The sequence below is a fragment of the Mesoplodon bidens genome (genome assembly GCF_964165515.1).
Source record: "Mesoplodon bidens genome assembly, chromosome: 3".
Classification (NCBI taxonomy): Eukaryota; Metazoa; Chordata; class Mammalia; order Artiodactyla; family Ziphiidae; genus Mesoplodon; species Mesoplodon bidens.
The window spans coordinates 84,191,300-84,218,096 of record NC_138178.1 but is presented as its reverse complement, the minus strand read 5'-3'; the positions used below and the strand labels follow the sequence as shown (position 1 = coordinate 84,218,096).

At 40.1% G+C, this 26,797-nt stretch overlaps 1 pseudogene across 1 annotated transcript in view; it reads left to right on the top strand.

The window, feature by feature from the left end:
- Positions 1-8,978, top strand: part of LOC308614831 (ankyrin repeat domain-containing protein 26-like) — a 136,214-nt pseudogene extending 127,236 nt beyond the window's left edge. Inside the window, exons 32-34 of the transcript XR_014017872.1 lie at positions 659-887; positions 7,520-7,565; positions 8,748-8,978. The product of XR_014017872.1 is annotated as an ankyrin repeat domain-containing protein 26-like (transcript). The remainder of the gene's footprint in view (positions 1-658; positions 888-7,519; positions 7,566-8,747) is intronic.
- The last annotated feature ends 17,819 nt before the right edge of the window (positions 8,979-26,797 follow it).

The window sequence follows — 26,797 nt, the reverse complement described above, 5'->3', positions numbered from 1 at the left end:
CAGGCTGTTAGGAACCGGGCCGCACAGCAGGAGGTGAGCGGTGGACGAGCCAGCAAAGCTTCACCTGCCGCCCCCCCATCGCCCCCCGTCGCTCGCATTACCGCCTGAACCATCCTGACAACCCCCATACACCCCCATCCATGGAAAAGTTGTCTTCCACGAAACTGGCCCCTGGTGCCAGAAAGGTTGGGGACCGCTGCTCTAGATTATTCCTCAGTGCCGAATGCTTAATTCCTCTGAGGTAATGAGTGAAATGTGTATACAGGGGTGGTGAAAGCAAATGCTTGAAAATGTCTTTGAGGGATGGTTTGTTTTTTCATCCCTGAACTGGTTTACTAAAGGTGGGTGTCTAAGTGCAGCCATCGCAGAAGGCAGCAAGCGTCACCTGTTAAGCCGTCTCCATCGCTGACGCCATTTCTCTCTCCTGACTTTGACTGACTTGTTAGTTAAGGATCCCCCAGACACATATATACTTCTTTAGAACAATTTTACACCTAGAATTGTTTATAATAGGTCTGCTCTGACCCATTTTCAGTGTTAAAACGTGGTTTAATGGTTCATTCCATTTACTATTATGGCAATTTAAGAAATGCAAATCATTTACGAATCATTTAGGGAAAATGCAATGAATGAAATTGGTGTTTTGCCATCTTCCCAGGACTAATAAGAAGCTGGCAAAGGTCAGTACCAAACTACTGGTGGAGAAACAGCAGAACAGATCTTTACTCAGCACTCTTACTACGAGGCCAGTCCTGAAGCCACCTTGTGTAGGAAATATTAATAACAGTTTAGTGCTCAATAGATATCTTACTCCAGGAGAAAACTTAGGGATTTCTACCTCAAGTTGGCGCCCTTCACATGAGAGCATGGAGATCTACTGGACCAAGGTTAGTTATATTAGCCTTTTTTCCTTGGGTTTCAGATTTCTGATAATAATTCTTGTTTTTAATTTGGTGAAATTCTGAATTGTTTATTTGACTTACACACACGAAGTAAAAGCCATAATTAATTGTGCTAATAAAGAGACAGAAATTTTATGATTTTTTAAAGTCCCTGGATTTCTCATTTTCAAGAGAGATTTATCATGAACTTTATTCAGTAAATGTAATTAAATTGACAAATTTTAAATTTCTAAAAACTGCAGTTAAATCCCATTTTAGAAATTAAATATTATTGGCTAATAACCAAAGATATACTTTCTAAATGATTTCAGTTTGGCAATGGTTCATAATCATTTTCAAGTTTTGCTGCACCCTAGTTTTTCTACCCCTAAGCATAAGTGAATGATTGGCATCCAAACACTTAACCATATATGGATTTTTTTTTTATTTAAAGGAATCCTAGATAAATCCTTTTTGTGAATTAAATAGACTTGTAGCACTAAATAGGTTAATTTCTGGGTTTAAGTTAAATTTTTTTGTCATTTTCGTACATGAGAGTGCATCCTTAATTGCTATTTTACTTAGAGCATTTTTATTGAATTTTTATAAAATGTCTTGCTGAGCAATTGTAGAACATTTCTAAATATGTAAATAAAGCACATATTTAAACTTTTAAAATGAAGTCCACTTATGTCTCTATCTTGCCATCACCTGGATGAATGATGACTATGATGGGGAGTCTTTATATTGCAACTAGTTTTCATTGTGTATCATTGTTATTAAAATATGCATCTCACTCAGTGCACACGGGGTTATGGTTTTGATGGTGTTTTCATGATGTTCTTGATGCAGAGAACAGTAGGCCTTGTTAAATGAAGTCTCAACCTGTTTTCTCATTTGGCTTCACGTCGTAAGAAATCATAGAAGAGCAAAGCTAAGGTTTCTTAGACAGTGCTGTGGCTAAATTGGGTCTAAGTGCTTCAGAGCCATGAAACTGGACTCCAGGGTCGAAAAGAAAATGCATGTCAAGCCCTCTGTCAGTTGCTAAGCATGATGTAAACTTAGAATGTTCTCATGAGTTGTCACCCAAAAAATCAAACAATGTATCATTTTACAAGATGAAGATGAAAGAGTGTGTGAATGCAAAAACAATGTGAGAGAAAATTTCTGCGGGAATTTTTTCCTTTAATTTTTTTGGAGGAAAGAGGCGTTTATTTTTTTAGTAATTCTAGATAAATCGAAAAATCGTTTATTTTAAACTCAATGTTGTAGTTACTAGGTATACATAGTTCCCTTGTGGGGTCTTTGCTAAATCGTGCTGGTTTTAATAAGAGAGATTGAAGAGCACTACTTAACTCTATCAAGGTGCAAAGACATGTCTCCATAATGACTACAGAATGCCGCGGAAGAGTTATTATACAGTTGTTGTTCACCTAATTCTTAGTAAGACTTACAGAAAGAAGGTGCCTTCTGGAATTGCTAGGAATATAATTATTTCTACTAGGAAAACATAAAATAATACTATGAGAGGTGTTAACGTACTGCCTAAATGATAGAAAGAGGTGGGTTTTTGGATGGGACATGATAAAACAATAGCCTTCTAAAGGTTTTAGCTATGATTCTACAAAGTAAAATGTTAAAAATGGCATTAAGATCGCATTTGTTTATCATTCTCCTTTATTTGCAATGTTTTAACATTTTGGACTATTCCTACTGTGAAGTTTTATCTTACTCAGCATTTTCCCCTAACTTTAAGGAAAATAATTATAGCAAAGTACTGCTCTAGGTGTGTGGTTTCAGTTGCGCTGGTTGTAGCAGCAAGCTTTCTCCATGTACGTAATACTTAGATTTATTACCTCCCTCACCAGTACATGAAGTTCAGTCTTAGCAGTTGATACCATTGTGGGGGTAGGAGATTACTGCGTATCTGTCTTGCTAATTTTACCCTCAGTTTTCACATTCTAGTTAAATCTGGGATGTTTGGTCCTTTATATCAGAAGTAATTTTATGGTTTTTTTAATTGTGTTATTTAATTATATTATTATAAAATACAAAAAGTTAACATTAGCCAAAATAGCTACATCACTGTTAGATTTTCTTGCACATAGAATTTTTTCAAGAACTGAAAACTTAAAAACCTATTCCAGACAACTTTATAACAGACACAATCTCACTGGTTTAAAGATTTTTTTTATGTTCAAGAATTTTTAGGTATTTGTGTGCCGAACACGATGCATGGCCACAGTACTTAATAAATGCCCTTTAAATCTGTCTTAAGTAGGAGGATTACATTTTACATTGACTGATTTTGGACTTTTGGTGCATTACTGACACTTTGAAAATTTTTCTAATGATTTATTTAAGTAATTTAAAAAATTGCTCAAATGTCCATTCAGTTTAGCAACTCTCTTTCTAAATGTGGTCATACAAATGCACTGAAGCTAAAACAATTAATATTCCTAAGACTTTGACTTTTTATATGACACAACATTTTGTGTCTCACCAGAATATTGAGTCACATTTCTTTTTAAAAAAATAGGCCTCGTGTTTACATCACCAAGGCAGTGCCTATCCACTCTTGAGTTTTAACTCTAATCAATTTACCACAGTAGTTGAGCTAGTTTCTCATAAGGCACAGGCAGAGTTCAATAAACTTGTTTATTGTCTCAGTTTATTATATCAGTATAATCCTTCTTGTTCCCACTTCATTTTGTCCACATGGACAAATGAGTAGGCATTTTATCTTTTGAAAGATAGAGGTAATAGTTCAACTTCTTAACCGTTCTTTTTCTTTCATTCATTTTTTTTTCCTGTACTTAGTTTTTCAGCTCTTTGATCTACAAATTCTTCCTCAGTTCTTCTCTCTGCAGCAAAATATATGTACTTAATATCTACAGACTGCCAAGTGTAATTTCCTTCATACCTTAGCCTGTTTACAATTGGATAATGAATTGAAGTGGTTTAAATGACTTAATTGTATTACATTTTCGTGACATTTAAAATGAGTGATATCAAATTTTAAAAGTAGCAATAATTACTGAAAATAAATTAACTTTGGAAATGAGTGTGCATGTGTATGTGTGTGGTGTGTATATATTTATCAAATTGGTCTTAAAAAGGGAGTGCAACATTATTTTCCAGCCTGCAGTCTCAGATATAATTTAACAGTAATGCATTACGGTTGGGTGACCGAACACATACTTGTTGTGCTTCATATTGTTACTGGCTTCACTACGTTTCTTTCTAAAATGTTCCTTTCACCTTTCCCCTACTTTATAGTGGGGGTTGTTTTGAACAATGTACATTAATTATAAAGTCAGGGAAGAAGAAGAAAACGTTCCCTCAGTGTCGTGTTGTCCTCTGCCTTGTTGGAGCTGTGGTGGGTAGGTGGCAGATGACACTTCTCTTCCCCTTCTGAGTTCAGCACGCGGGAGTCAGCAGCTGGAGATCAACTAAGGAGCTTTGTTACTGACACATAACTAACGAATTGGAGGACGTGCTTTAGGTGTGCAGTCACAGTGGGCCTCAGAATACTTCATCCCAAATTAGGCCTAAGGGGAGGAAGCAAATGCTTGACCCCCGCCCCAGGGCAGGCTGCTTACTGCGGCCATGAGAGCAGACCCCAGTTCCCGGTGCTGAGGGCACACACACCTTCTCAAAGAAGAGATTCGGAAGCTAGCCAGCACTTCTTAGTTCCTTCTCCCAAATTCACGCATTGGGTAAATCTCCCCTCCTCTCATGAGGAGGGTAGGAGTGTAAGTCCTCACGTTGAAACTTTAGGCCAAGGAATTAGCCTGTAATTTCTGACTGGATTTAAATTCTAATTGAGATTACACTCATGTTTTTTGTACATACAAACTAATGATGAGAGATTGAAGTATGCTAGATAGTAAAGAGAAATCTGTTTTGTGTTTTAAATTTTGCCATAAATAACCCACAACGTGGATAATTCATTTGTTGACTCATTTCGTTAAACCAAGTTTTATTTGGAGGAAACGAATATCCTTTTAAAGAAGAATCTCCTCAGGCTTCCCTGGTGGCGCAGGGGTTGAGAATCTGCCTGCCCATGCAGGGGACACGGGTTCGTGCCCCAGTCTGGGAAGATCCCACATTCCGCGGAGCAGCTGGGTCCGTGAGCCATGGCCGCTGAGCCTGCGCGTCCGGAGCCTGTGCTCCGCAACGAGAGAGGCCACAACAGTGAGAGGCCCACGTACCGCAAAAATAAATAAATAAATAATTTTTTTAAAAAGAAGAAGAATCTCCTCAATTTTGGGCTGTGTGATTCAACTAAAGATTTTCTCCTTCAAGTTCCCAGTCCTGTGGTTAAAAAAAAAAAATCTGTGCTTTATAAATTAAATATATTGACTGCTACTAATAGCAGTTATGATAATTTATTCTTGTTCATGCCTTTGAAACATATAATTTAGTTAGAAAGCTACTATTTCATGTCTTATGCATCAAACGTTATTGAGGTACATGACAAAGTTTTACATATTCATTTTCTCTGAGTTATAGTTAAAAATCTATGTGTTTTTTTTTCTTAATCTGAGGAAGTAGATGGCGTAGAACTCTCTCTAGACTCAGTGAGAAGGCCGTTGGCTTTGTGACAAGTTGGCTTTGTGACAAAGTCTCTCTGGCCCTTTGTTACCTCTTTTGTAAAATTAGGGACTTTGACTAAATCAATGACTCTCATACCTTAAAAAATTTTCTTTCAAGGAAAAGAACCTTTCTTTTTAAAAAAAAAATTTTGCATGAAACTGTATTATATAAAACAGAGACAAATATAGAACTGTTTAGCTAAAGGAGTGGCGGAGACCCTGAAGCTGTGACTTCTTTTTCCTTCAGTCCTGCAGTGTCCTCAGTAGGGACCTTCCATTACTATGGGACATAGTTTGGAAACTACCAGTTGTGAGAGAATCCTTCTAACTAAAAATCTTTAAAATTAAAACTTGCTGATATGTTATTTTCCTGTGTATAATTTTCTCACCTTTCTGTGTTTATGTTAAATGGAACAGTTTAAAGAAAAGTGCAGGTGTGTTCTCCTTATTATTTATTTATTTTTTGCGGTACGCGGGCCTCTCACTGTTGCGGCCTCTCCCGTTGTGGAGCACAGGCTCCGGACGCGCAGGCTCAGCTTCCATGGCTCACGGGCCCAGCCGCTCGGCAGCATGTGGGGTCTTCCCAGACCGGGGCAAGAACCCGTGTCCCCTGCATCGGCAGGCGGACTCTCAACCACTGTGCCACCAGGGAAGCCCTGTTCTCCTTATTAATGTTCGACTTCCAACTACTTCCTCCAGGTGAACATGATCTTCACCTAGAAATCAACATAAGGGTCTTGGAAGTACATATTGAGGAAAAGAGCTTTTGGGGGAAAAGAGAGTAATCTTACACGGGTCATTCCCTAATTCAACACATGTAAAAACGTGACCTACATTGTGCAGTGTTTATTAATGGTAATAAAAAATTATTTCAGTAAAGGCTTCTTCCTTCATCTGTTATGAGTTATTAATTTCACAAAACCTGTCTAGTAATGTTGTCACATTATTCATTTCATAGGGCCTCTCTACAGTGCTGTTGTCAGAAAAGTGTTATGGAAAACAGTCTCTGAAAATATTGGGAAACCTGCTAGCCAAAAAATTTGTCTTCGCACCTAAAATTTACAAAGGCGTTGGCTATCATGATATCATTATCATCACAGTGTTTGTCATGTTCAGTATACTATTTGAGACCCTGTTTAGTGAGAGGGTGCCTTTTATAAGAAAGATTTTTAAAAGAACACTCTAGGTGGAGACACTTGTAATACAGTTTGAAATGTTCCCACACATTTCATAATTAAGTAGATAACTATAATTAGTCAAATGTTTCAAAAAGTTGGCCCTAATTTCTAGAATGGAAACAAAGTTACAGTTAAAGAATTATGTATTGTTTTCCTTGTTTCTAATTCTAGAAAGTCATGAATCAGAAACTGAGTTTGAAAACTGGCTCTAGCCTCTACTTTTCCTTTCTTCAAGCAGATTTTCTGAAATAAATGTTTCAGTCCTAATATAGACAGCAAAATACCTTTACTTAATTTTTTGCCCGTAGAATTTTGACATGACATTACAACGGAACCATTTATTCCATTTTATGGATTTAAGATTCTATGTTGAAAAATTATTACCATAGAACATACCTTAAAATTTTAGTTATATAGAAGTGTAAGAAAGGAAAACTCATTTTAAGGAAAGATCCAGTAGAGTAAAAAACTGATTAAACTTTTAGAAAGAGCAATTTTTCTAAGAATTGCAAAGTAATGCATTCATTGTAATATATATATGACTTTAATCGTTTAAACTTGTTTGTACCAATAAGATCAAATATCACCCTCTGAAATTATGTATATTCAGTAGACTGATATTTATTGTACTTTTTATCTGATTAATCTAAATAACATTACATATATATGTTCTTTATTATCTAAAATCAAAATAAGTAGGAATTTATTTTATTTTATTGATGTGATTATTTTTCTATTTAAGCAATCCTCAAATTAGGTCTAGTCTCTAGAAGTATTATTTAAAGGCCACATTTCATAAGCTATACATCATTCCTACAAAAATGTCTCTTGTCTAACTTAAATAATATTTGACTTATTTCAGATGTGGCAGGAGATGGAAAAAAATATAACTAGAGTACTAGAAAAAGGTATGTTGCTGAAATTTATGAATTAAATTTAGACATTGATTTCTGAAATAAACTGTAAATATTCAGTAGTAAATGGCATCTCTTTCCATTGTTTGGATGACAGATACTATTGATAGGTTAAATATCTTTTCTTATACATATCTAATGAAAAAATGTGAAAGAATGAACATTCATAATGAAAAATATCCTGATTCCTCATTTATTCATCATGTTCCACAGCTTTAAAAAAAAATCTCAAAAAATCTATGTATTTCTTTTATTTCTGGCTATATCCTTCCTCTCTACTTCTGCCATCCCTGTGGAACTGTCAACCTGCACACTGACACTATTAGAAAACATGGGGTTTATCAACTTCTCAAGTTTCTGGCAGTGATTAAGGCCAAAAAACCCAGACTCAAGCAGTCACGTTCGTGTAGCTGTCACTTAGTGGCTGACATTAAAATTTCCTGTCATTGACTTTGTCATTGGTTTATCTTTCGCTCTCAGGAAAAATTCCAAATTCCTTATCATGGAATAAAAACACCCAAATCAGTTTGGGTCCTGTCATAGTATTCAGCCTTAACTCTTTACTACCTTCCTCTGCCCCTTTGCTCTACATCTAGTCAAATAGACTGCTTGCAATCCCACAGGTGCTCTTCCTCACCTTTAGTCTTTGTATTTGCCTCTTCCCTCCATCTCCCGTACTTTTCCCTTGTCCTTCAGGTATCCACTCACATACCACCTCCACCAAAAAGCTGACAGTATTGACACAAAGCTGGGTGTCACTTCTGAGTGTTCCTTGTACCCTCTTTTATACCTGTCATAGTATTTATGACTCTGTATGGAAATTGCCTGTTTGTCTGTTTTTCCAGTTTATAGCATGATTTTTCAGGGTGGACTGTGTCACCTTCATCTTGTAGTTTCAGTGCTTGTCACAGCACCTTAGCAGATGGTTGTTGAGTAAATGAATGACGAATGAGAAAGCCAGAAGCTCTGATACTCAGCCACAAGAGCAATTAATTCATCGTGCAACCACAGGCAAATTATATACTAGTAATCTTGTATTTTCTGTTATGTCGTGTATAGATACTTTTCATTCTTCTGAACGCTTAGAAAGGTCTCAGGTTTTTTTTTTTACTAACATATATTTAGTTAACTCAAGTATTTTAGGTAAAGAATATAATCCTTTCTTTTTCTTTTCAGCTGCTGCTGAATTGAATCAGCATGCTATAGAGCTTCTCATCTAGGAGCTACTGATGAGTCAAATCTAAATCAAGATCTAGTTTTGAAAACATCACGAGGATATGTACAGATTTTGAAGAAAGATTATATGATCTAAAAGATAAATAGTAAAAATTTCCCTCCTGGGTTGTTTGCATAACATTTTAGTTGTTTCCCATTAAACATGACGTGAAAATCTTGATTAAAGGAAAATATTTTTGTATTATATGTGTATGATGAAAATTTATATAGTATTTTAAAACATGTTTCTCTGCATCTAACTTACTTTTAATCAGATTTTGTGAATCAAAACACTGTTGAGTTTTACATACTCAAACTGAGCCCTGATACCAGCACCCAGACAACCAAACTTGTCATTAATATATAGTGGTGTTGATTGATAGCTTTTTTCTATTTCCAATTTTATCACGATATACAGACCTAAAGATTTAGACAGACATCATTTGGATATACTGCTGCTATGGCTATTGTCCATGTTTTGGGGTTTTTTTAATATTATTAATTTTTGAGTGTGTTTGGTCTTCGTTGCTGCATGCGGACTTTCTCTAGTTGCGGCGAGCGTGGGCTACGGGCTTCTCATCGTGGTGGCTTCTCTTGTTGCGGAGCCTGGGCTCTAGGCGCGTGGGCTTCAGTAGTTGTGGCATGCGGGCTCTAGAGCACAGGCTCAGTAGTCGTGGCGCACAGGCTTAGTTGATCCGTGGCATGTGGGATCTTCCCGGACCAGGGCGAACCTGTGTTCCCTGCATTGGCAGGAGGATTCTTAACCACTGTGCCACCAGGGAAGTCCTTATTGTCAATGTTTGGATGTATTACAATTGTTCTAGTGTCATGAAACTTAGTATATATAACTTTAAACACTGATTCATAGATCTTTCATGGAGAAATAAAATTTCCCTAAGACTTTTCACCTTTTCTATTTATTTACTTACTTATTTTTGGAAACAGTCTTAGAGAAGAGTTCCAAGCACCAGACTCAAACAGACATTTTCCTAAAACTACCATATCTCCCATATATTCTCCTAATGTAACATTTATCTTTCCTAAATGTCATTTGTTCTCCCATAAGTGCCCTTCCCTCCCCCCACCAAGAAGTCATGTTTTTCAGAAGATGCCTTTCTCCTACCCCCTGTCACTTAAGTAGTATATAAGCCCCCAGTTGTAGCCAGCCCTTCAAATCACGTTTCTTTGTGAACCCCTGCATGTAGTCATCCACAGTTAAATGTTTTTTTCTCATGGTAATCTGCTTTTGTCAATTTAATTTGCAGATTCCCAATTAATGAACGTAAGAGAGTAGAGGAAGTGTTTTCCTTCCCAACAATTCCAAGAGCTAAAATGTTAGTGACTCTTACTTACATCCTTTATTCCCTTTTCTTCTGTCCTTTCAGTGTACTTAGTTGGCAGAACTTCATAAGAGATTGCTTATCATTCTCCCCCCTTACCTTCACCCAGGCATCTACGTGCTGCTGAAGAAAGTTATTCTACTACTTTTATTTAGCTAATTTGCATCTTCTTTCTTCACAAGGTCGATTTCAAATCTCCTCTCTCTGTAAACTTTTCACCCTGTTTTTTCCCTCATGTGTACCAGGCAATCTCATTTCTCACGACAAACTTCTTGAAAGATTTGCCTGTATCCCCACCCGCTCTAGGCTGTCTTCTCCTTCCCGCATTCTCTCAAAACTACTCCGAAGTCACCGATGACTTCCACATCGCTAAATCAAAGTGACACCTTTCCAGTCCTTGTCTAACTGAATTTCTCATTCCTCTTGGCATTCAGTATAACTGACCTCTTTGAGACACTCTCTCCTTTTGGCTGGGCTTTTAATACTCTTTAATTTCATCCTGAATGCACCCACAGCGTATTGTGATCGCAGACAGAGTTCTTATTAATATCTCACAGTAAATACACAGGCCTTCCTCCCTCGCCCAGGCCTGCACCTGGGGCAACATGGTGAGAACAGGTCAGTTGTTCTAAGTCAGCAGGTGAAGGGCGGGAGGAAACTGGTTTTCCCTGCTGCTTGTGAAGGGGCGGGAGTTAGCCGTCCTTCTCTCCTGGGAAGCATCTCCTCCTCACTCTGGCCTTTGGTATGTAAGTAAAACTGTTACCCATCCCAACAAGGGTCCTTCTGCCCAGTGTCGCCCCCAGCAGTAGAATGAGTTGGGTTCAGAAGCAAAAGAAAGCTTTAATCTTTCTTTGATCAAAGAATGCAGAGGCACAAGCTCCCGCTCAAGAGGCCGTGGGCGTGGCTGCTTCACAGGGATCCCCTCAGCAGGGGAGGGGGTGGAGTTCTCGCGGGCAGGCGCAGGAGCAGGCGCAGCTGCTCCCCATCGCAGTGCCCACATGGCCCGCCACCGCCATCTCGACTGGGGGTGTCGTGTGCAGAGTTCCTGCATACGGTCGGACCTCCCACCCCCAGCTGGAGCATTGGCGCAGATATTTCACACCCGGAACTCGGGTCTGAAGTGCTGGATGTGAGGCCTCTGCACGAAGCCCCCTGTAAGCCAGTGAAAGCAGACTAAGCACAAAGGCAAGAAAGGTTAGACTTTATTTCACTACCCAGATTCTATTTTTATTTCCTGGGAACAGCTAATGGGCTTTGCCAGTGATGAAATCTCTCCAGGAGCCAGACCCGGAGTCTTCAAGTTTCTGGGCCTCAGTCCTCCTTGAAATGTGAATTCCTAGGGAGATGGTGCACCTTCGGGGACCTACTCAGAGCTGTAACTATTTGGTCCTCCTGGGGGGATGAGACTTTATGAATCCTTTCAGATCAGAGCAATTAACTAGACAAATGGCTGTAGATGTGAATCTCACACTGCACAGAGAGTCTCAGAGGGCCAGGGCTTTTTACAAGATCGCTGAGGAATCCCAGGAAATTTTGCTTCCCCACAATTCCACCCCTCATTCCGGAAGGAGCTTTAGCCCCAACATCGGCCACTGTAACCAGTCCAACTAAAATTGGTGGGCACCAAATCCTTTGGGTTTGTCTTAGCCAACACTTAATCAGAGCTACAATCAGCAGAACCCTGACTTAGCAAAAGAAGTTGGTCTCAGCTGAACTCCCCCAAATCTCAGGTTCAGGCATCTAGCCAAGTCCCCCAAAGCATTAGGGACGACCTTGGGAAGGCAGGTGGCTTCCTCCTTGTGTTTCCATATTAACCTTTGCTATCTGGCCCAAGGCACTGTAAGGAAGCAAAATTTGTCACCCCTAAACGTGTCTCTTTGGCACGAGAATTATTTTAGGCTGAATACTTTTAAGAAGTGGAAGACTCAGGAAGTCTTTCTTTTTACCACCCCCTTAACTGTTGAAGAGTTTAAATAAAGGGCCTGGTCCAAGAAGACCGCCATCACCAGAGACACCTAGAAGGAATATGGGCTAGGTGCGGTAAAGAGCACTCCAGATTTTTACAGGGAGTTCCAAACATTTGCTTTTCCATCTCCATGTGAATTGCCTTCCTCCACTTTGTAGTCCCAAACCACTACCCATAACATCCTCTTTTGTCTTTAGCTGAAGATGGTATTTAAGGGGAGGTTTTTAGCCATTCTGGTGAGTTACTCAGTTTTCCTGGGTCTCTCCCATGTATACAGGAAGTAAACATGTTAGTAAGCTTTTTTTTGTTTTTCTCCTGTTAATCTGTCTCACATCAATTTTATCCTGAGACCAGTCAGACGAAATTAGAAGGATAGAGGAAGGTTTTTTTTCTCCCCGACAGCACATACCTTAGTACAGGTAGCGATGCTAATTTACAAGTGGCACAGACTTTGCTTCGCCTGCAAGGAAGGAATCTATGGCAAACTCTGTTATCCATACAATACTAGCCAGTGAGTTGAAGCTCACCTGAATGGCTTCAAGCTGAGGTGGGGTCACTGTGTTAGTCATACTGCTCGCTGCAGGACCGGCCAATAAATTGAGAGACGAGTTGTTGGAGCAAGGAATAGCGACCTTATTTGCAAAGCTGGCAGGCTGAGAAGATGGGAGACTCATGTCCCAAAGAACCATCTAGCCTGAGTTAGAATTCAGGCTTCTTTTATACTGAAAGGGGAGGGAGTAAAGTCAAACACTTCCTGGTTCCCATCAGCCTCCTGAGGGGAGGTGTTACTGTTTTCCTCTTTTTCCTCCCTGCAGTCATTCACAGGTGGGCCTGGTCAGCATGCTTCCTGGGAGCTAAACAAAGGTACTTTAGCTTAATGCTCATTACCTGGGAGGCAGGGTTCCCAGAGATGGGCCATTGTGTATAATTTAAGCTTGTAGGCAACATCCCCTCAGTGATTAACTTGTAATAGAATACGAAGTTTCTTCGCTTTGTATGGTATTGTACAGTTGCTCACTTCAGCAGAAGTCAGGGACAAATTTCATACTGCCTTTTGTGAAAGAAAAATAAAAATGGAGTCGGTAATGTTCCCTAAAGAGGGCTCTCTAAAGTGGAGCTGGGAGGCCATTAAGGGGTGTGACATATGCACGTCTCAGCCTGGATGGAATCTGACCTTTTGACCATTTATTGTCCTAATGAAGTCATCCAGAACATCTGCCAGAAACTCAAGATACTTCTTGGACCCTACCCTAAAATAACTTGTGATCCCTTAAGGACAAGTATTTCCGGACTCGTATCAGAGTCAGTCATAATTCTCATCAGGCAATTTTTGTCAGTCTGTGGCTTTTTGTCTTTATAAGCCCCTGACTCTCTCTCGGAACACTCAGTTTTACGTGAATCTGTGTCTCCCGAATTGAAATTCATTTTTGTTCCTTCCAGTTTTATTGAGATATAATGGACATGCAGCACTGTATAATTTTAAGGTGTACAGCATAATGATTTGACTTATGAGATGATTACCACAATATATTTTACTATAATTATAAACATAACTATATCCCTGTTGCCAGGATATAGTGAAACATAACTATAGCCCTGCTGCTGGGATATAGTAAAATTATTAGTCAGTGTCCTCCAGAGGGGAAATAAAAACAGTATGAGGTTACCTATCTATCTATCTAACTATCTATCTATCGTCTATCATCTATCTATCTATCTCTGTCAACAGGTCTGAAATCTGCAGGGTGGGCCTGCAGGCTGTAAATTCAGGGAAGAGTTGATGTTGCAGTCTTGAGTCTGAATCCCCAGGACAATAGTCTGGAAACTCAGGCAGGGTTTCTATGCTTCAGTCTTGAAAAGAGTTCATTCCACTTTGGGGAACCTCAGTCTTTGCTCTTAAGACCTTCAACTGATTGGATGAGGCTCATGGACATTATGGAGGGTAATCAGCTTTATTCAAAGTTACTGATTTAAATACTAATCACATTTAAATACACCTTCACAGAGGGGACTTCCCTGGTGGCGCAGTAGTTAAGACTCTGCGCTCCCGGGACTTCCGGGTAAGATGGCGGAAGAGTAAGACGCGGAGATAACCTTCCTCCCCACGGATACACCAGAAATACAGCTACACATGGAACAACTCCTACAGAACACCTACTGAATGCTGGCAGAAGACCCCAGACCTCCCAAAAGGCAAGAAGCTCCCCACATACCTGGGTAGGGCAAAGCGGAGGGATTCCCGCACAGAGGAGTGGTGCCGAGCGGCACTCACCAACCCGAGAGGCTTGTCTGCTCGCCCGCCGGGGCGGGTGGCGCTGGAAGCTGAAGCTGAGGCTTGGGCTTCGGTCAGAGCGCAGGGAGAGGACTGGGGCTGGCGGCGAGAACTCAGCCTGAAGGGGGCTAATGTGCCACAGCTAGCCGGGAGGGAGTCCGGGAAAACTCTGGAGCTGCCGAAGAGGCAAGAGACTTTTTCTTCCCTCTTGGTTTCCTGGTGCGCAAGGAGAGGGGATTAAGAGCGCTGCTTAAAGGAGCTCCACAGACGGGCGCGAGTCGCGGCTGAAAGCGCGGAGCCCAGAGACGGGCGTGGGACGCTGAGGCTGCTGCTGCCGCCGCCAAGAAGCCTGTGTGCGAGCGCAGGTCACTGCCCACACCGCCCTTCTGGGAGCCTGTGCAGCCTGCCACTGCCGGGGTCCCGGGATCTAGGGGCAGCTTCCCTGGGAGAACGCACGGCGCGCCTCAGGCTGGTGCAACGTCACGCCGACCTCTGCCACTGCAGGCTCGCCCCTCACTCCCTGCCCCTCCCTCCCGCCAGGCCTGAGTGAGCCAGAGTCCCCGAAGAGGCTGCTCCTTTAACCCTGTCCTGTCTGAGCGAAGAACAGATGCCCTCCCGCGACCTACACGCAGAGGCGAGGCCAAATCCAAAGCTGAGACCCAGGAGCTGTGAGAACAAAGAAGAGAAAGGGAAACCTCTCCCAGCAGCCTCAGAAGCAGCGGATTAAAGCTCCACAATCAACTTGATGTACCCTGCATCTGTGGAATACATGAGTAGACAACAAATCATCCCAAATTGAGGAGCCAGGAGTCAGTGCTGTGCCTCTGAGGTGGGAGAGCCAACTTCAGGACACTGGTCCGCAAGAGACCTCCCAGCTCCACATAATAGCAAACGGCGAAAATCTTCCAGAGATCTCCATCTCAACAGCAGCACCCAGCTTCACTCAACGACCAGCAAGCTACAGTGCTGGACACCCTATGCCAAACAACTAGCAAGACAGGAACACAACGCCACCCATTAGCAGAGAGGTGGCCTAAAATCATAAAAAGTCCGCAGACACCCCAAAACACACCACCAGACGTGGACCTGCCCACCAGAAAGACAAGATCCAGCCTCATCCAAGAGAACACAGGCACTAGTCCCCTCCACCAGGAAGCCTACACAACCCACTAAACCAACCATAGCCACTGGGGACAGACACCAAAAACAACGGGAACTACGAACCTGCAGCCTGCAAAAAGGAGACCCCAAACACAGTAACATAAGCAAAATGAGAAGACAGAAAAACACACAGCAGGAGAAGGAGCAAGATAAAAACCCACCAGACCTAACAAATGAAGACGTAATAGGCAGTCTACCTGAAAAAGAATTCAGAATAATGATGGTAAAGATGATCCAAGATTCTATTTCCCAGATCCAAAATCTTGGAAATAGAATAGACAAAATGCAAGAAACAGTTAACAAGGACCTAGAAGAACTAAAGATGAATCAAGCATCGATTAAAAACACAATACATGAAATGAAAAATACTCTAGATGGGATCAATAGCAGAATAACTGAGGCAGAAGAACGGATAAGTGAGGTGGAAGATAAAATAGTGGAAATAACTGCTGCAGAGCAAAATAAAGAAAAAAGAATGAAAAGAACAGAGGACAGTCTCAGAGACCTCTGGGACAACATTAAACGCACCAACATTCGAATTATAGGGGTTCCAGAAGAAGAAGAGAAAAAGAAAGGGACTGAGAAAATATTTGAAGAGATTATAGTTGAAAACTTCCCTAATTTGGGAAAGGAAACGTTAATCAAGTCCAGGAGGCACAGAGAGTCCCATACAGAATAAATCCAAGGAGAAATACACCAAGACACATATTAATCAAACTGTCAAAAATTAAACACAAAGAAATCATATTAAAAGCAGCAAGGCAAAAACAACAAATAACACACAAGGGAATCCCCATAAGGTTAACAGCTGATCTCTCAGCAGAAACCCTACAAGCCAGAAGGGAGTGGCAGGACATAATTAAAGTGATGAAGGAGAGAAACCTGCAACCTAGATTACTCTACCCAGCAAGGATCTCATTCAGATTTGATGGAGAAATTAAAACCTTTACAGACAAGCAAAAGCTGAGAGAGTTCAGCACCACCAAACCAGCTTTACAACAAATGCTAAAGGAACTTCTCTAGGCAAGAAACACAACAGAAGGAATATACCTACAATAACGAACCCAAAGCAATTAAGGAAATGGGAATAGGAACATACATATCAATAATTACCTTAAATGTAAATGGACTAAATGCTCCCACCAAAAGACACAGAGTGGCTGAATGGATACAAAAACAAGACCCATATATATGCTGTCTACAAGAGACCCACTTCAGACCTAGAGACACATACAGACTGAAAGTAAGGGGATGGAAAAAGATATTCCATGCAAATGGAAACCAAAAGAAAGCTGGAGTAGCAATTCTCATATCAGACAAAATAGACTTTAAAATAAAGACTACTAGAAGAGACAAAGAAGGACACTACATAATGATCAAGGGATCGATCCAAGAAGAAGATATAACAATTGTAAATATTTATGCACCAAACATAGGAGCACCTCAATACATAAGGCAAATACTAACAGCCATAAAAGGAGAAATCGACAGTAACACAATCATAGTAGGGGACTTTAACACCCCACTTTCACCAATGGACAGATCATCCAAAATGAAATAAGGAAACACAAGCTTTAAATGGTACATTAAACAAGATGGACTTAATTGATATTTATAGGACATTCCATACAAAAACAACAGAATACACATTTTTCTCCAGTGCTCATGGAACATTCTCCAGGATAGATCATATCTTGGGTCACAAATCAAGCCTTGGTAAATTTAAGAAAATTGAAATTGTATCAAGTATCTTTTCTGAACACAATGCTATGAGAATAGATATCAATTACAGGAAAAGATCTGTAAAAAATACACATGGAGGCTAAACAATACACTACTTAATAACGAAGTAATCACTAAAGAACTCAAAGAGGAAATTAATAAATACCTAGAAACAAATGACAATGGAGACACGACGACCCATAACCTATGGGATGCAGCAAAAGCAGTTCTAAGAGGGAAGTTTATAGCAATACAATCCTACCTTAAGAAACAGGAAACATCTCGAATAAACAACCTAACCTTGCACCTAAAGCAATTAGAGAAAGAAGAACAAAAACATCCCAAAGTTAGCAGAAGGAAAGAAATCATAAAAATCAGATCAGAAATAAATGAAAAAGAAATGAAGGAAACGATAGCAAAGATCAATAAAACTAAAAGCTGGTTCTTTGAGAAGATAAACAAAATTGATAAACCATTAGCCAGACTCATCAAGAAAAAAAGGGAGAAGACTCAAATCAATAGAATTAGAAATGAAAAAGGAGAAGTAACAACTGACACTGCAGAAATACAAAAGATCATGAGAGATTACTACAAGCAACTCTATGCCAATAAAATGGACAACCTGGAAGAAACGGACAAATTCTTAGAAATGCCCAACCTGCCAAGACTGAATCAGGAAGAAATAGAAAATATGAACAGACCAATCACAAGCACTGAAATTGAAACTCTGATTAAAAATCTTCCATCAAACAAAAGCCCAGGACCAGATGGCTTCACAGGCGAATTCTATCAAGCATTTAGAGAAGAGCTAACACCTATCCTTCTGAAACTCTTCCAAAATATAGCAGAGGGAGGAACACTCCCAAACTCATTCTACGAGGCCACCATCACCTTGATACCAAAACCAGACAAGGATGTCACAAAGAAAGAAAACTACAGGCCAATATCACTGATGAACATAGATGCAAAAATCCTCAACAAAATACTAGCAAACAGAATCCAACAGCACATTCAAAGGATCATACACCATGATCAAGTGGGGTTTATTCCAGGAATGCAAGGATTCTTCAATATACGCAAATCAATCAACGTGATACACCATATTAACAAATTGAAGGAGAAAAACCATATGATCATCTCAATAGATGCAGAGAAAGCTTTCGACAAAATTCAACACCCATTTATGATAACAACCCTGCAGAAAGTAGGCATAGAGGGAAATTTTCCTCAACATAATTAAGGCCATATATGACAAACCCACAGCCAGCATCGTCCTCAATGGTGAAAAACTGAAACCATTTCCACTAAGATCAGGAACAAGACAAGGTTGCCCACTCTCACCACTCTTATTCAACCTACTTTTGGAAGTTTTAGCCACAGCAATCAGAGAAAAAAAGGAAATAAAAGGAATCCAAATTGGAAAAGAAGAAGTAAAGCTGTCAGTGTTTGCAGATGACATGATACTATACATAGAGAATCCTAAAGATGCTACCAGAAAACTACTAGAGCTAATCAATGAATTTGGTAAAGTTGCAGGATACAGAATTAATGCACAGAAATCTCTGGCATTCCTATATACTAATGATGAAAAATCTGAAAGTGGAATCAAGGAAACACTCCCATTTACCATTGCAACATAAAGAATAAAATATCTAGGAATATACCTACCTAAGGAGACAAAAGACCTGTATGCAGAAAATTATAAGACACTGATGAAAGAAATTAAAGATGATACAAATAGATGGAGAGAGGTACCATGTTCTTGGATTGGAAGAATCAACATTGTGAAAATGACTCTACTACCCAAAGCAATCTACAGATTCAATGCAATCCCTATCAAGCTACCACTGGCATTTTTCACAGAACTAGAACAAAAAATTTCACAATTTGTATGGAAACACAAAAGACCCCGAATAGCCAAAGCAATCTTGAGAACGAAAAATGGAGCTGCAGGAATCAGGCTCCCTGACTTCAGACTATACTACAAAGCTACAGTAATCAAGACAGTATTCTACTGGCACAAAAACAGGAAGATAGATCAATGGAACAGGATAGAAAGCCCAGAGATAAACCCATGGACATATGGTAACCTTATCTTTGATATAGGAGGCAGGAATGTACAGTGGAGAAAGGACAGTCTCTTCAATAAGTGGTGCTGGGAAAACTGGACAGGGACATGTAAAAGTATGAGATTAGATCACTCCCTAACACCATACACAAAAATAAGCTCAAAATGGATTAAAGACCTAAATGTAAGGCCAGACACTATCAAACTCTTAGAGGAAAACATAGGCAGAACACTCTATGACATCAATCACAGCAAGATCCTTTTTGACCCACCTCCTAGAGAAATGGAAATAAAGACAAAAATAAACACATGGGACCTAATGAAACTTAAAAGCTTTTGCACAGCAAAGGAAACCATAAACAAGACTAAAAGACAACCCTCAGAATGGGAGAAAATATTTGCAAATGAAGCAACTGACAAAGGATTAATCTCCAAAATTTATAAGCAGCTCATGCAGCTCAATAACAAAAAAACAAACAACCCAATCCAAAAATGGGCAGAAGACCTAAATAGACATTTCTCCACAGAAGATATACAGACTGCCAACAAACACATGAAAGGATGCTCAACATCTTTACTCATTAGAGAAATGCAAATCAAAACTACAATGAGATATCATCTCACACCAGTCAGAATGGCCATCATCAAAAAATCTAGAAACAATAAATGCTGGAGAGGGTGTGGAAAAAAGGGAACACTCTTGCACTGCTGGTGGGAATGTGAATTGGTACAGCCACTATGGAGAACGGTATGGAGGTTCCTTAAAAAACTACAAATAGAACTACCATATGACCCAGCAGTCCCACTACTGGGCATATACCCTGAGAAAACCATAATTCAAAAAGAGACATGTACCAAAATGTTTATAGCAGCCCTATTTACAATAGCCCGGAGATGGAAACAACCAAAGTGTCCATCATCGGATGAATGGGTAAAGAAGATGTGGCACATATATACAATGGAATATTACTCAGCCATAAAAAGAAATGAAATTGAGCTCATTGTAATGAGGGGGACGGACCTAGAGTCTGTCATACAGAGTGAAGTAAGTCAGAAAGAGAAAGACAAATACTGTATGCTGACACATATATATGGAATTTAAGGAAAAAAATGTCATGAAGAACATAGGGGTAAGACAGGAATAAAGACACAGACCTACTAGAGAATGGACTTGAGGATATGGGGAGGGGGAAGGGTAAGCTGTGGCAAAGCGAGAGAGAGACATGGACATATATACACTACCAAACGTAAGGCAGATAGCTAGTGGGATGCAGCCGCATAGCACAGGGAGATCAGCTCGGTGCTTTGTGACCGCCTGGAGGGGTGGGATAGGGAGGATGGGAGGGAGACGCAAAAGGGAGGGGATATGGGAACATATGTATATGTATAACTGATGAAATTTGTTATAAAGCAAAAAAAAAAAAAAAAAAAAACGACTCTACGCTCCCAATGCAGGGGGCCTGGCTTCGATCCCTGGTCAGGCATCTAGATCCCCCATGCACACCGTTACTAAGAGTTTGCATGCCACAACGAAAGGGCCTGCGTTCCTCAACTAAGGAGCCCACCTGCTGCAACTAAGACCTGGTGCAACCAAATAAATAAATAAATAAATAAAATCATTTCCTCGAAGAATACTTAATGGTATGATAAAGTGCTCAAAATGTGATGTTTATAAAAGCAGGATACAAAACTGTATTTAAATATATATATATTTAAATACCTTCATGGAAACATCTAACTTGTGTTTGACCAAACAGCTGGGATCATAATCTAGCCAAGTTGGCACATAAATTAACTATCACACTGGGCAGATATTTTAACTATCAATTTTAAGAAGAATATTGAAATATTCTAATATTTTTCCAGTTCTAGGCTAGGTTTTATGGAGAACCTATAATGCAACCTGTATGTTCCTTCCTGCCCCCCTGCAAGAGGTTTTTATTGTTTTAATTTTTAAAATTTTTATTAGAGTATAATTGCTTTACAATGTTATGTTAGTTTCTGCTGTACAATGAGGTGAATCAGCTATATGTATACCTATATCCTCTCCCTCTTGGACCTCCCTTGCCCCGACCCCCATCCAACCCACCAAGGTCATCACAGAGCACTGAGCTGAGCTTCCTGTGCTTTATAGCATGTTCCCACTAGCTAGCTATTTTACACATGGTAGTGTATATATGTCAATCCTGATCTCCCAGTTCATCCCACCCTCCCCTTCCTTCCTGTGTCCACATGTCCATTCTCTACATCTGTGTCTCTGTTCCTACCCTGCAAATAGGTTCATCTGTACCATTTTTCTAGATTCCACGTATATGCATTAATATATGATATTTGCTTTTCTCTTTCTGGCTTACTTTACTCTGTATAACAGACTCTAGGTCCATCCACATCTCTACAAATGACCCAATTTCATTCCTTTTCATGGCTAAGTAATATTCCATTGTATATATGTACCACTTCTTCTTTATCCATTCTTCTGTCATTGGACACTTAGGTTGTTTCCATGTCCTGGCTATTGTAAAGAGTGCTGCAATGAACACTGGGGTACATGTGTCCTTTTGAATTATGGTTTTCTCGGGTATATGCCCAGTAGTGGGATTGCTGGGTCACATGGTATTTCTGTTTTTAGTTTTTTAAGGAATCTCCATACTGTTCTCCATAGTGGCTGTATCAATTACATTCCCACCAACAGTGCAGGAGGGTTCCCTTTTCTCCATACCGTCTCCAGCATTTATTGTTTGTAGATTTTTTGATGATGGCCATTCTGACCGGCGTGAGGTGATACCTCATGGTAGTTTTGATTTGTATTTCTCTAATAATTAGTGATGTTGAGCATAGGAGTTTGTTATTGATTTTGTTGCCAAACCAAACTTGGGTCCACTTGCCCAATGCACAGCAAAGATAATCTACTGACACCAGGTTGTGATGAAGGAAAGTGTGGCGTTTATTCCAAGGTGCCCAACATGGTGCCAAGCAAGGAGAACAGACGGCTCAGGCTCAATAGACCCAAACTGTCTGATAGCTTTCAGGGAAGGGTTTTTAAAGGCAACATTAGGGGTGAGGATGTAATGTGCCAGATGAGCCTGTGTACATCCTTCTGGATTGGTTGGCAGTGAGGTAACAGGGTGGTGTTTTGGGAATCAACATCAACCATCAGGTTCCAACCGGTCTGAGGTCTGTGGGCTTGTGGTCAGCATGCAGTTAACTTCTTCCACCTGGTGGGATTTTCAGTGTCTGCAAAACAGCTCAAGGGTATATATGGCTTAGAATATTATCTATAGCCCTTGAGGAGGAACTAAAGGTCCTTGACTTTGTTTTATGGCTAAACTATTATTATTTTGTCTTGCTTCACTATTTTCCTTTTTTCTCACTTCCCTAATTACAGTTGCTCTTTGGAACTGGGGGAAAGCCTAGGAGGCTAAAGGTTTTCTACAAACAAGAGGCAGGGGCCATGGGGAGGTCCCCACTGGGCCCTGCTCCATTGCAATTAGTTTTTCTTTTTAACAGTGTTTCCCCGCTTATTTTTAATGGATTCAAGAGGAGGGGAGAGGGTTCCTAGTTAGTTTTTCAGTCATAACCCACCTAAACTGGAAGGTCTAGAAAAATCTCTCTCCTTAAAATAAAATAATCTGTGTGTCATATTCCCTCACCTCAGATAGTAAATGCGTGTTATATCATTCGAAAAGCCACAAAACCAAAACCAGCCAATTCCAGAGCTCTAGTCTATGTGCTGGATGCTAGAGATGCAACAACAAATAAAATGTGGCTTCTTCTCTCTAATTGTTTGTTACCGGTTGTCATTTTGAGCCTTATGCTAATGACTCACTGGAGTAAATAAAACAAAATCACTTTATGAACCTGCAAAGAAAATGGGAAGGAAGTCGTAGGAAACACCACTTAGCTTCTGAGATATTTATTAGGAGTTGGAGAGATTTGTTCTAAAGGGATATAAAGCCTTGTTCCAGCAGGAAACAATTAAAAAAATTTTTATTGGAGTATAGTTGACTATACATGGTTGACACAACAATGTTGTGTTAGTTTCAGATGTATAGCAAAGTGAATCAGTTATATATATATATCATACCTATATAGATCCATTATTTTTCAGATTCTTTTCCCATATAGGTTATTACAGAATATTGAGTAGAGTTCCCTGTGCTATACAGTAGGTCCTTATTAGTTAGTTATCTATTTTATATGTAGTATTGTGTATATGTTAATCCCAGTCTCCTAATTTATCCCTCCCCCCCCATGCTTCCCCTTTGGTAAACCATAAGTTTGATTTCAAGATCTGTGAGTTGGTTTCTGTTTTGTAAATAAACTCATTTGTATCATTTTTAAATTAGACTCCACATATGAGTGCTATCATATGATATTTGTTTTTCTCTGTCTGACTTACTTCACTTAGTATGATAATCTCTAGGTCCATCCATGTTGCTGCAGATGGCATTATTTCATTCTTTTTATTGTGGCTGAATAAAATTCCACTGTGTATATGTACCACATCTTCTTTATTCCTTTCTCTGTCGATGGGCGTTTAGCTTGTTTCCGTGTTTTGGCTATTGTAAATAGTGCTGCAGTGAATGTTGGGGTGCTTGTATGTTTTTGAATTATGGTTTTCTCAGGGTATATGCCCAGGAGTGGGATTGCTGGATCATATGGTAGTTCTATATTTAGTTATTTAAGGAACCTCTATACTGTTCTCCAGAATGGTTGTACCAATTTACATTCCCACCAACAGTGTAGGAGGGTCCCTTTTCTCCAAACCCTCTCCAGCATGTATTGTTTGTAGATTTTTGATGATGGCCATTCTGACCGGTGTGAGGTGATACTTCATTGTAGTTTTGATTTGCATTTCTCTAATGATTAGTGATGTTGAGCAGCTTTTCATGTGCCTACCGGCCATCTGTGTATCTTCTTTGGAGAAAGGTTTATTAAGGTCTTTGGCCCATTTTTTGATTGCATGGTTTGTTTTTTGATATTGTGCTGCATGAACTTTTTGTATATTTTGGAGAGTTCCTATTCATAAGGCCACACATTAAGCCTTTTAACCTTATCTGCAAGTGGGAGCCAGCACAGCCTCACTGAACCACAGTAAAGGATTGAAGAGAGATGCCCAGTGAGGATGTTAACCTTCAAATCCTGTTACCAAACCACAAAATCTACTATGTGCTTGTTTTGATCACCTCCCATTCACCTCATTAGTGAAGGAGGGATCCCCAGCCCTAAATAAATATATTGGTTTGGTCAAAAAGTTTGTTCGGGTTTTCCATAAGTTGTTACTGAACGAACTTTTTGGCCCACCCAGTACAACGCCCTACACTGGACCGATGAGACTGGCAGAAGTTTATTAATTACATATACTCACAGCCCAGGGGGCAGAGGACACAGCACCTTGCAGGACCACATGGGGACTGCACTCAGGAACAGAGTGAACAACCAGGAGCTGTGAGAGGCAGGCTTTGTAGTGACAAGATAGTGATGTGACCGCTGGTTCCAGTGGGAGGATGTGTTGGTTTGCTGAATAACTCCTTGGGTTGGTAGGGAAGTAAGGACCCTGTGCGGCAAAGCTGATGCCACTGGTAGGGGAATTAGCTGGGTGAGGACCCTTTTCCCACTGTGTGAGGGGCACATCTGGTGAGGTATCTGGGGCCCTGTGAGGCTCAGAGATGTCAAGGCAACGGCAGCACTTGAAATTTTATGTCTTACAAATTCAGAGCTCTGAATTCATAATGTTTAATCTTGTGATGATCTTGTGAACAGTATATTTATAATCAAATGTTTTGGTATGTGTTAAAGGAATTAATATGAGAAATGTAAATATTTGAAATATTCCATAATTTCTTTTTTAAAAAATTCTATCCATATGTCTTCATCAGCTCGGGCTCCCATAACTCAATTCACAGACTGCGTGGCTTAAAAGATGGAAATTTATTTTCTCACAGTTCAGGAGGCTAGGAGTTTGAGAGCAGGGTGTCAGCATGGTTGGGTCCTGGTGAGAGCTTTCTTCCTGCCTGGCAGATGGCCACCTTCTCACCATGTCCACATGTAGCTGAGACATGGAGAGAGAGAGCTCTCTGGTGTCCCTTCTTATAAGGGCACTAATCCCATCATGAGAGCTCTACCCCCATGGTCTCATGTAAACCTAATTATCTCCCAGTGACTCCATCTCCACCTTCTATCATACTGTGGGGCTTAGACCTTCAACGTATGAATTTAGGGAGGACACAGTTCCGTTTCTAGCACCATACAATGCCATATCATTCAATAATAAAAAGAAGAGACTACCTGTACACACAAGCATGTGGGTGAATCTCAAAATCATTATGCTAAATAAAAGAAGCCAGACAGAAGACTATACACCATGTGATTCCATTTATATAACATTCTACAAGAGACAAAACTGCAGGGACAGAAAGCCGCTCAGTAGTTGCCAAGGGTTGGGTATTGGGGAAGGGGATTTACTGCAAAGGAGTAAGAGGGAATTTTTCTGGAGTGATGGAACGGTTCTATACCTTGACAATGGTCATGGCTACCCCACTGAAGGCATTTATCATAACTTATCTAACTGTACAGTTTAAAAGCATGGACTTTATTGCATGTGAATTGTACCTCACTAAACCCCCCAAAAAAGTCACCTTCCACTTGGATAATGCTTTACAGTTAACCATGCCTTTCTCATCCATTACTTTGTTGATTTTCACAACTTGGTAAGGTAGGCAAAGTGATATTATTATCTCCACAGGGTTTGGGGAGGTTGGGGACTTCTGAGCTTGTTCAGCCTGCAGAAGAACTGAATATTCTGAGTCCTAAACAAGAGTTCTTCCCCCTCTACCCCGAAAATCTGGTCAGTCAGTAATGTCACTGACAGGCTCCATCACCTACTCCGGGTTGTGCTCTGTGATACATGCTTTCCATTCATTCATTTATTTTATTTTCTTCTCACAAATAAGCTCTAAGGAAGTGTCATGATCCCACTTTACAGGGTAGAAGAGAGAAGAGTAAATTAATCGTTCTGAGGCAAGACAGTAACAGCGTCATGATTTGAACCCACGTCTGAATGGGTGGGTAAACCTGTGCTTTTCACCACTAAGTCCCAAACTTCTCAAAACAACTTTATTTCCAAATAAGAGCCCCAAACACAGAAATCTAGAACAATCCAGGGAAATAATTATGAGCTCCTTCAAGTGGGGAAGGCTAGCTTTTGCTTCAAATGGGGAAGGCTAGTTTAGCACTGTCTTCAGTGCTAAGCAGTCTTTTAGGTATCTATTTTAGTCCATCGGTCTAAAATTTTTCAAACTCTCCAGACACTTTCTGAAAGACTCTGCATCCAGCAAATTAACCGTCTTTCTTAATGCCCCATCCACCTCGCCTAGACTTTCTCTTCTGCTCAGAGCACATTCCTGAGTTGACTGCAAGTTGATCAGCAAAAGGCGAGAATGCAGGGCAGGACCAAGAGGTGCTTAGCATCGGCAGAGTACC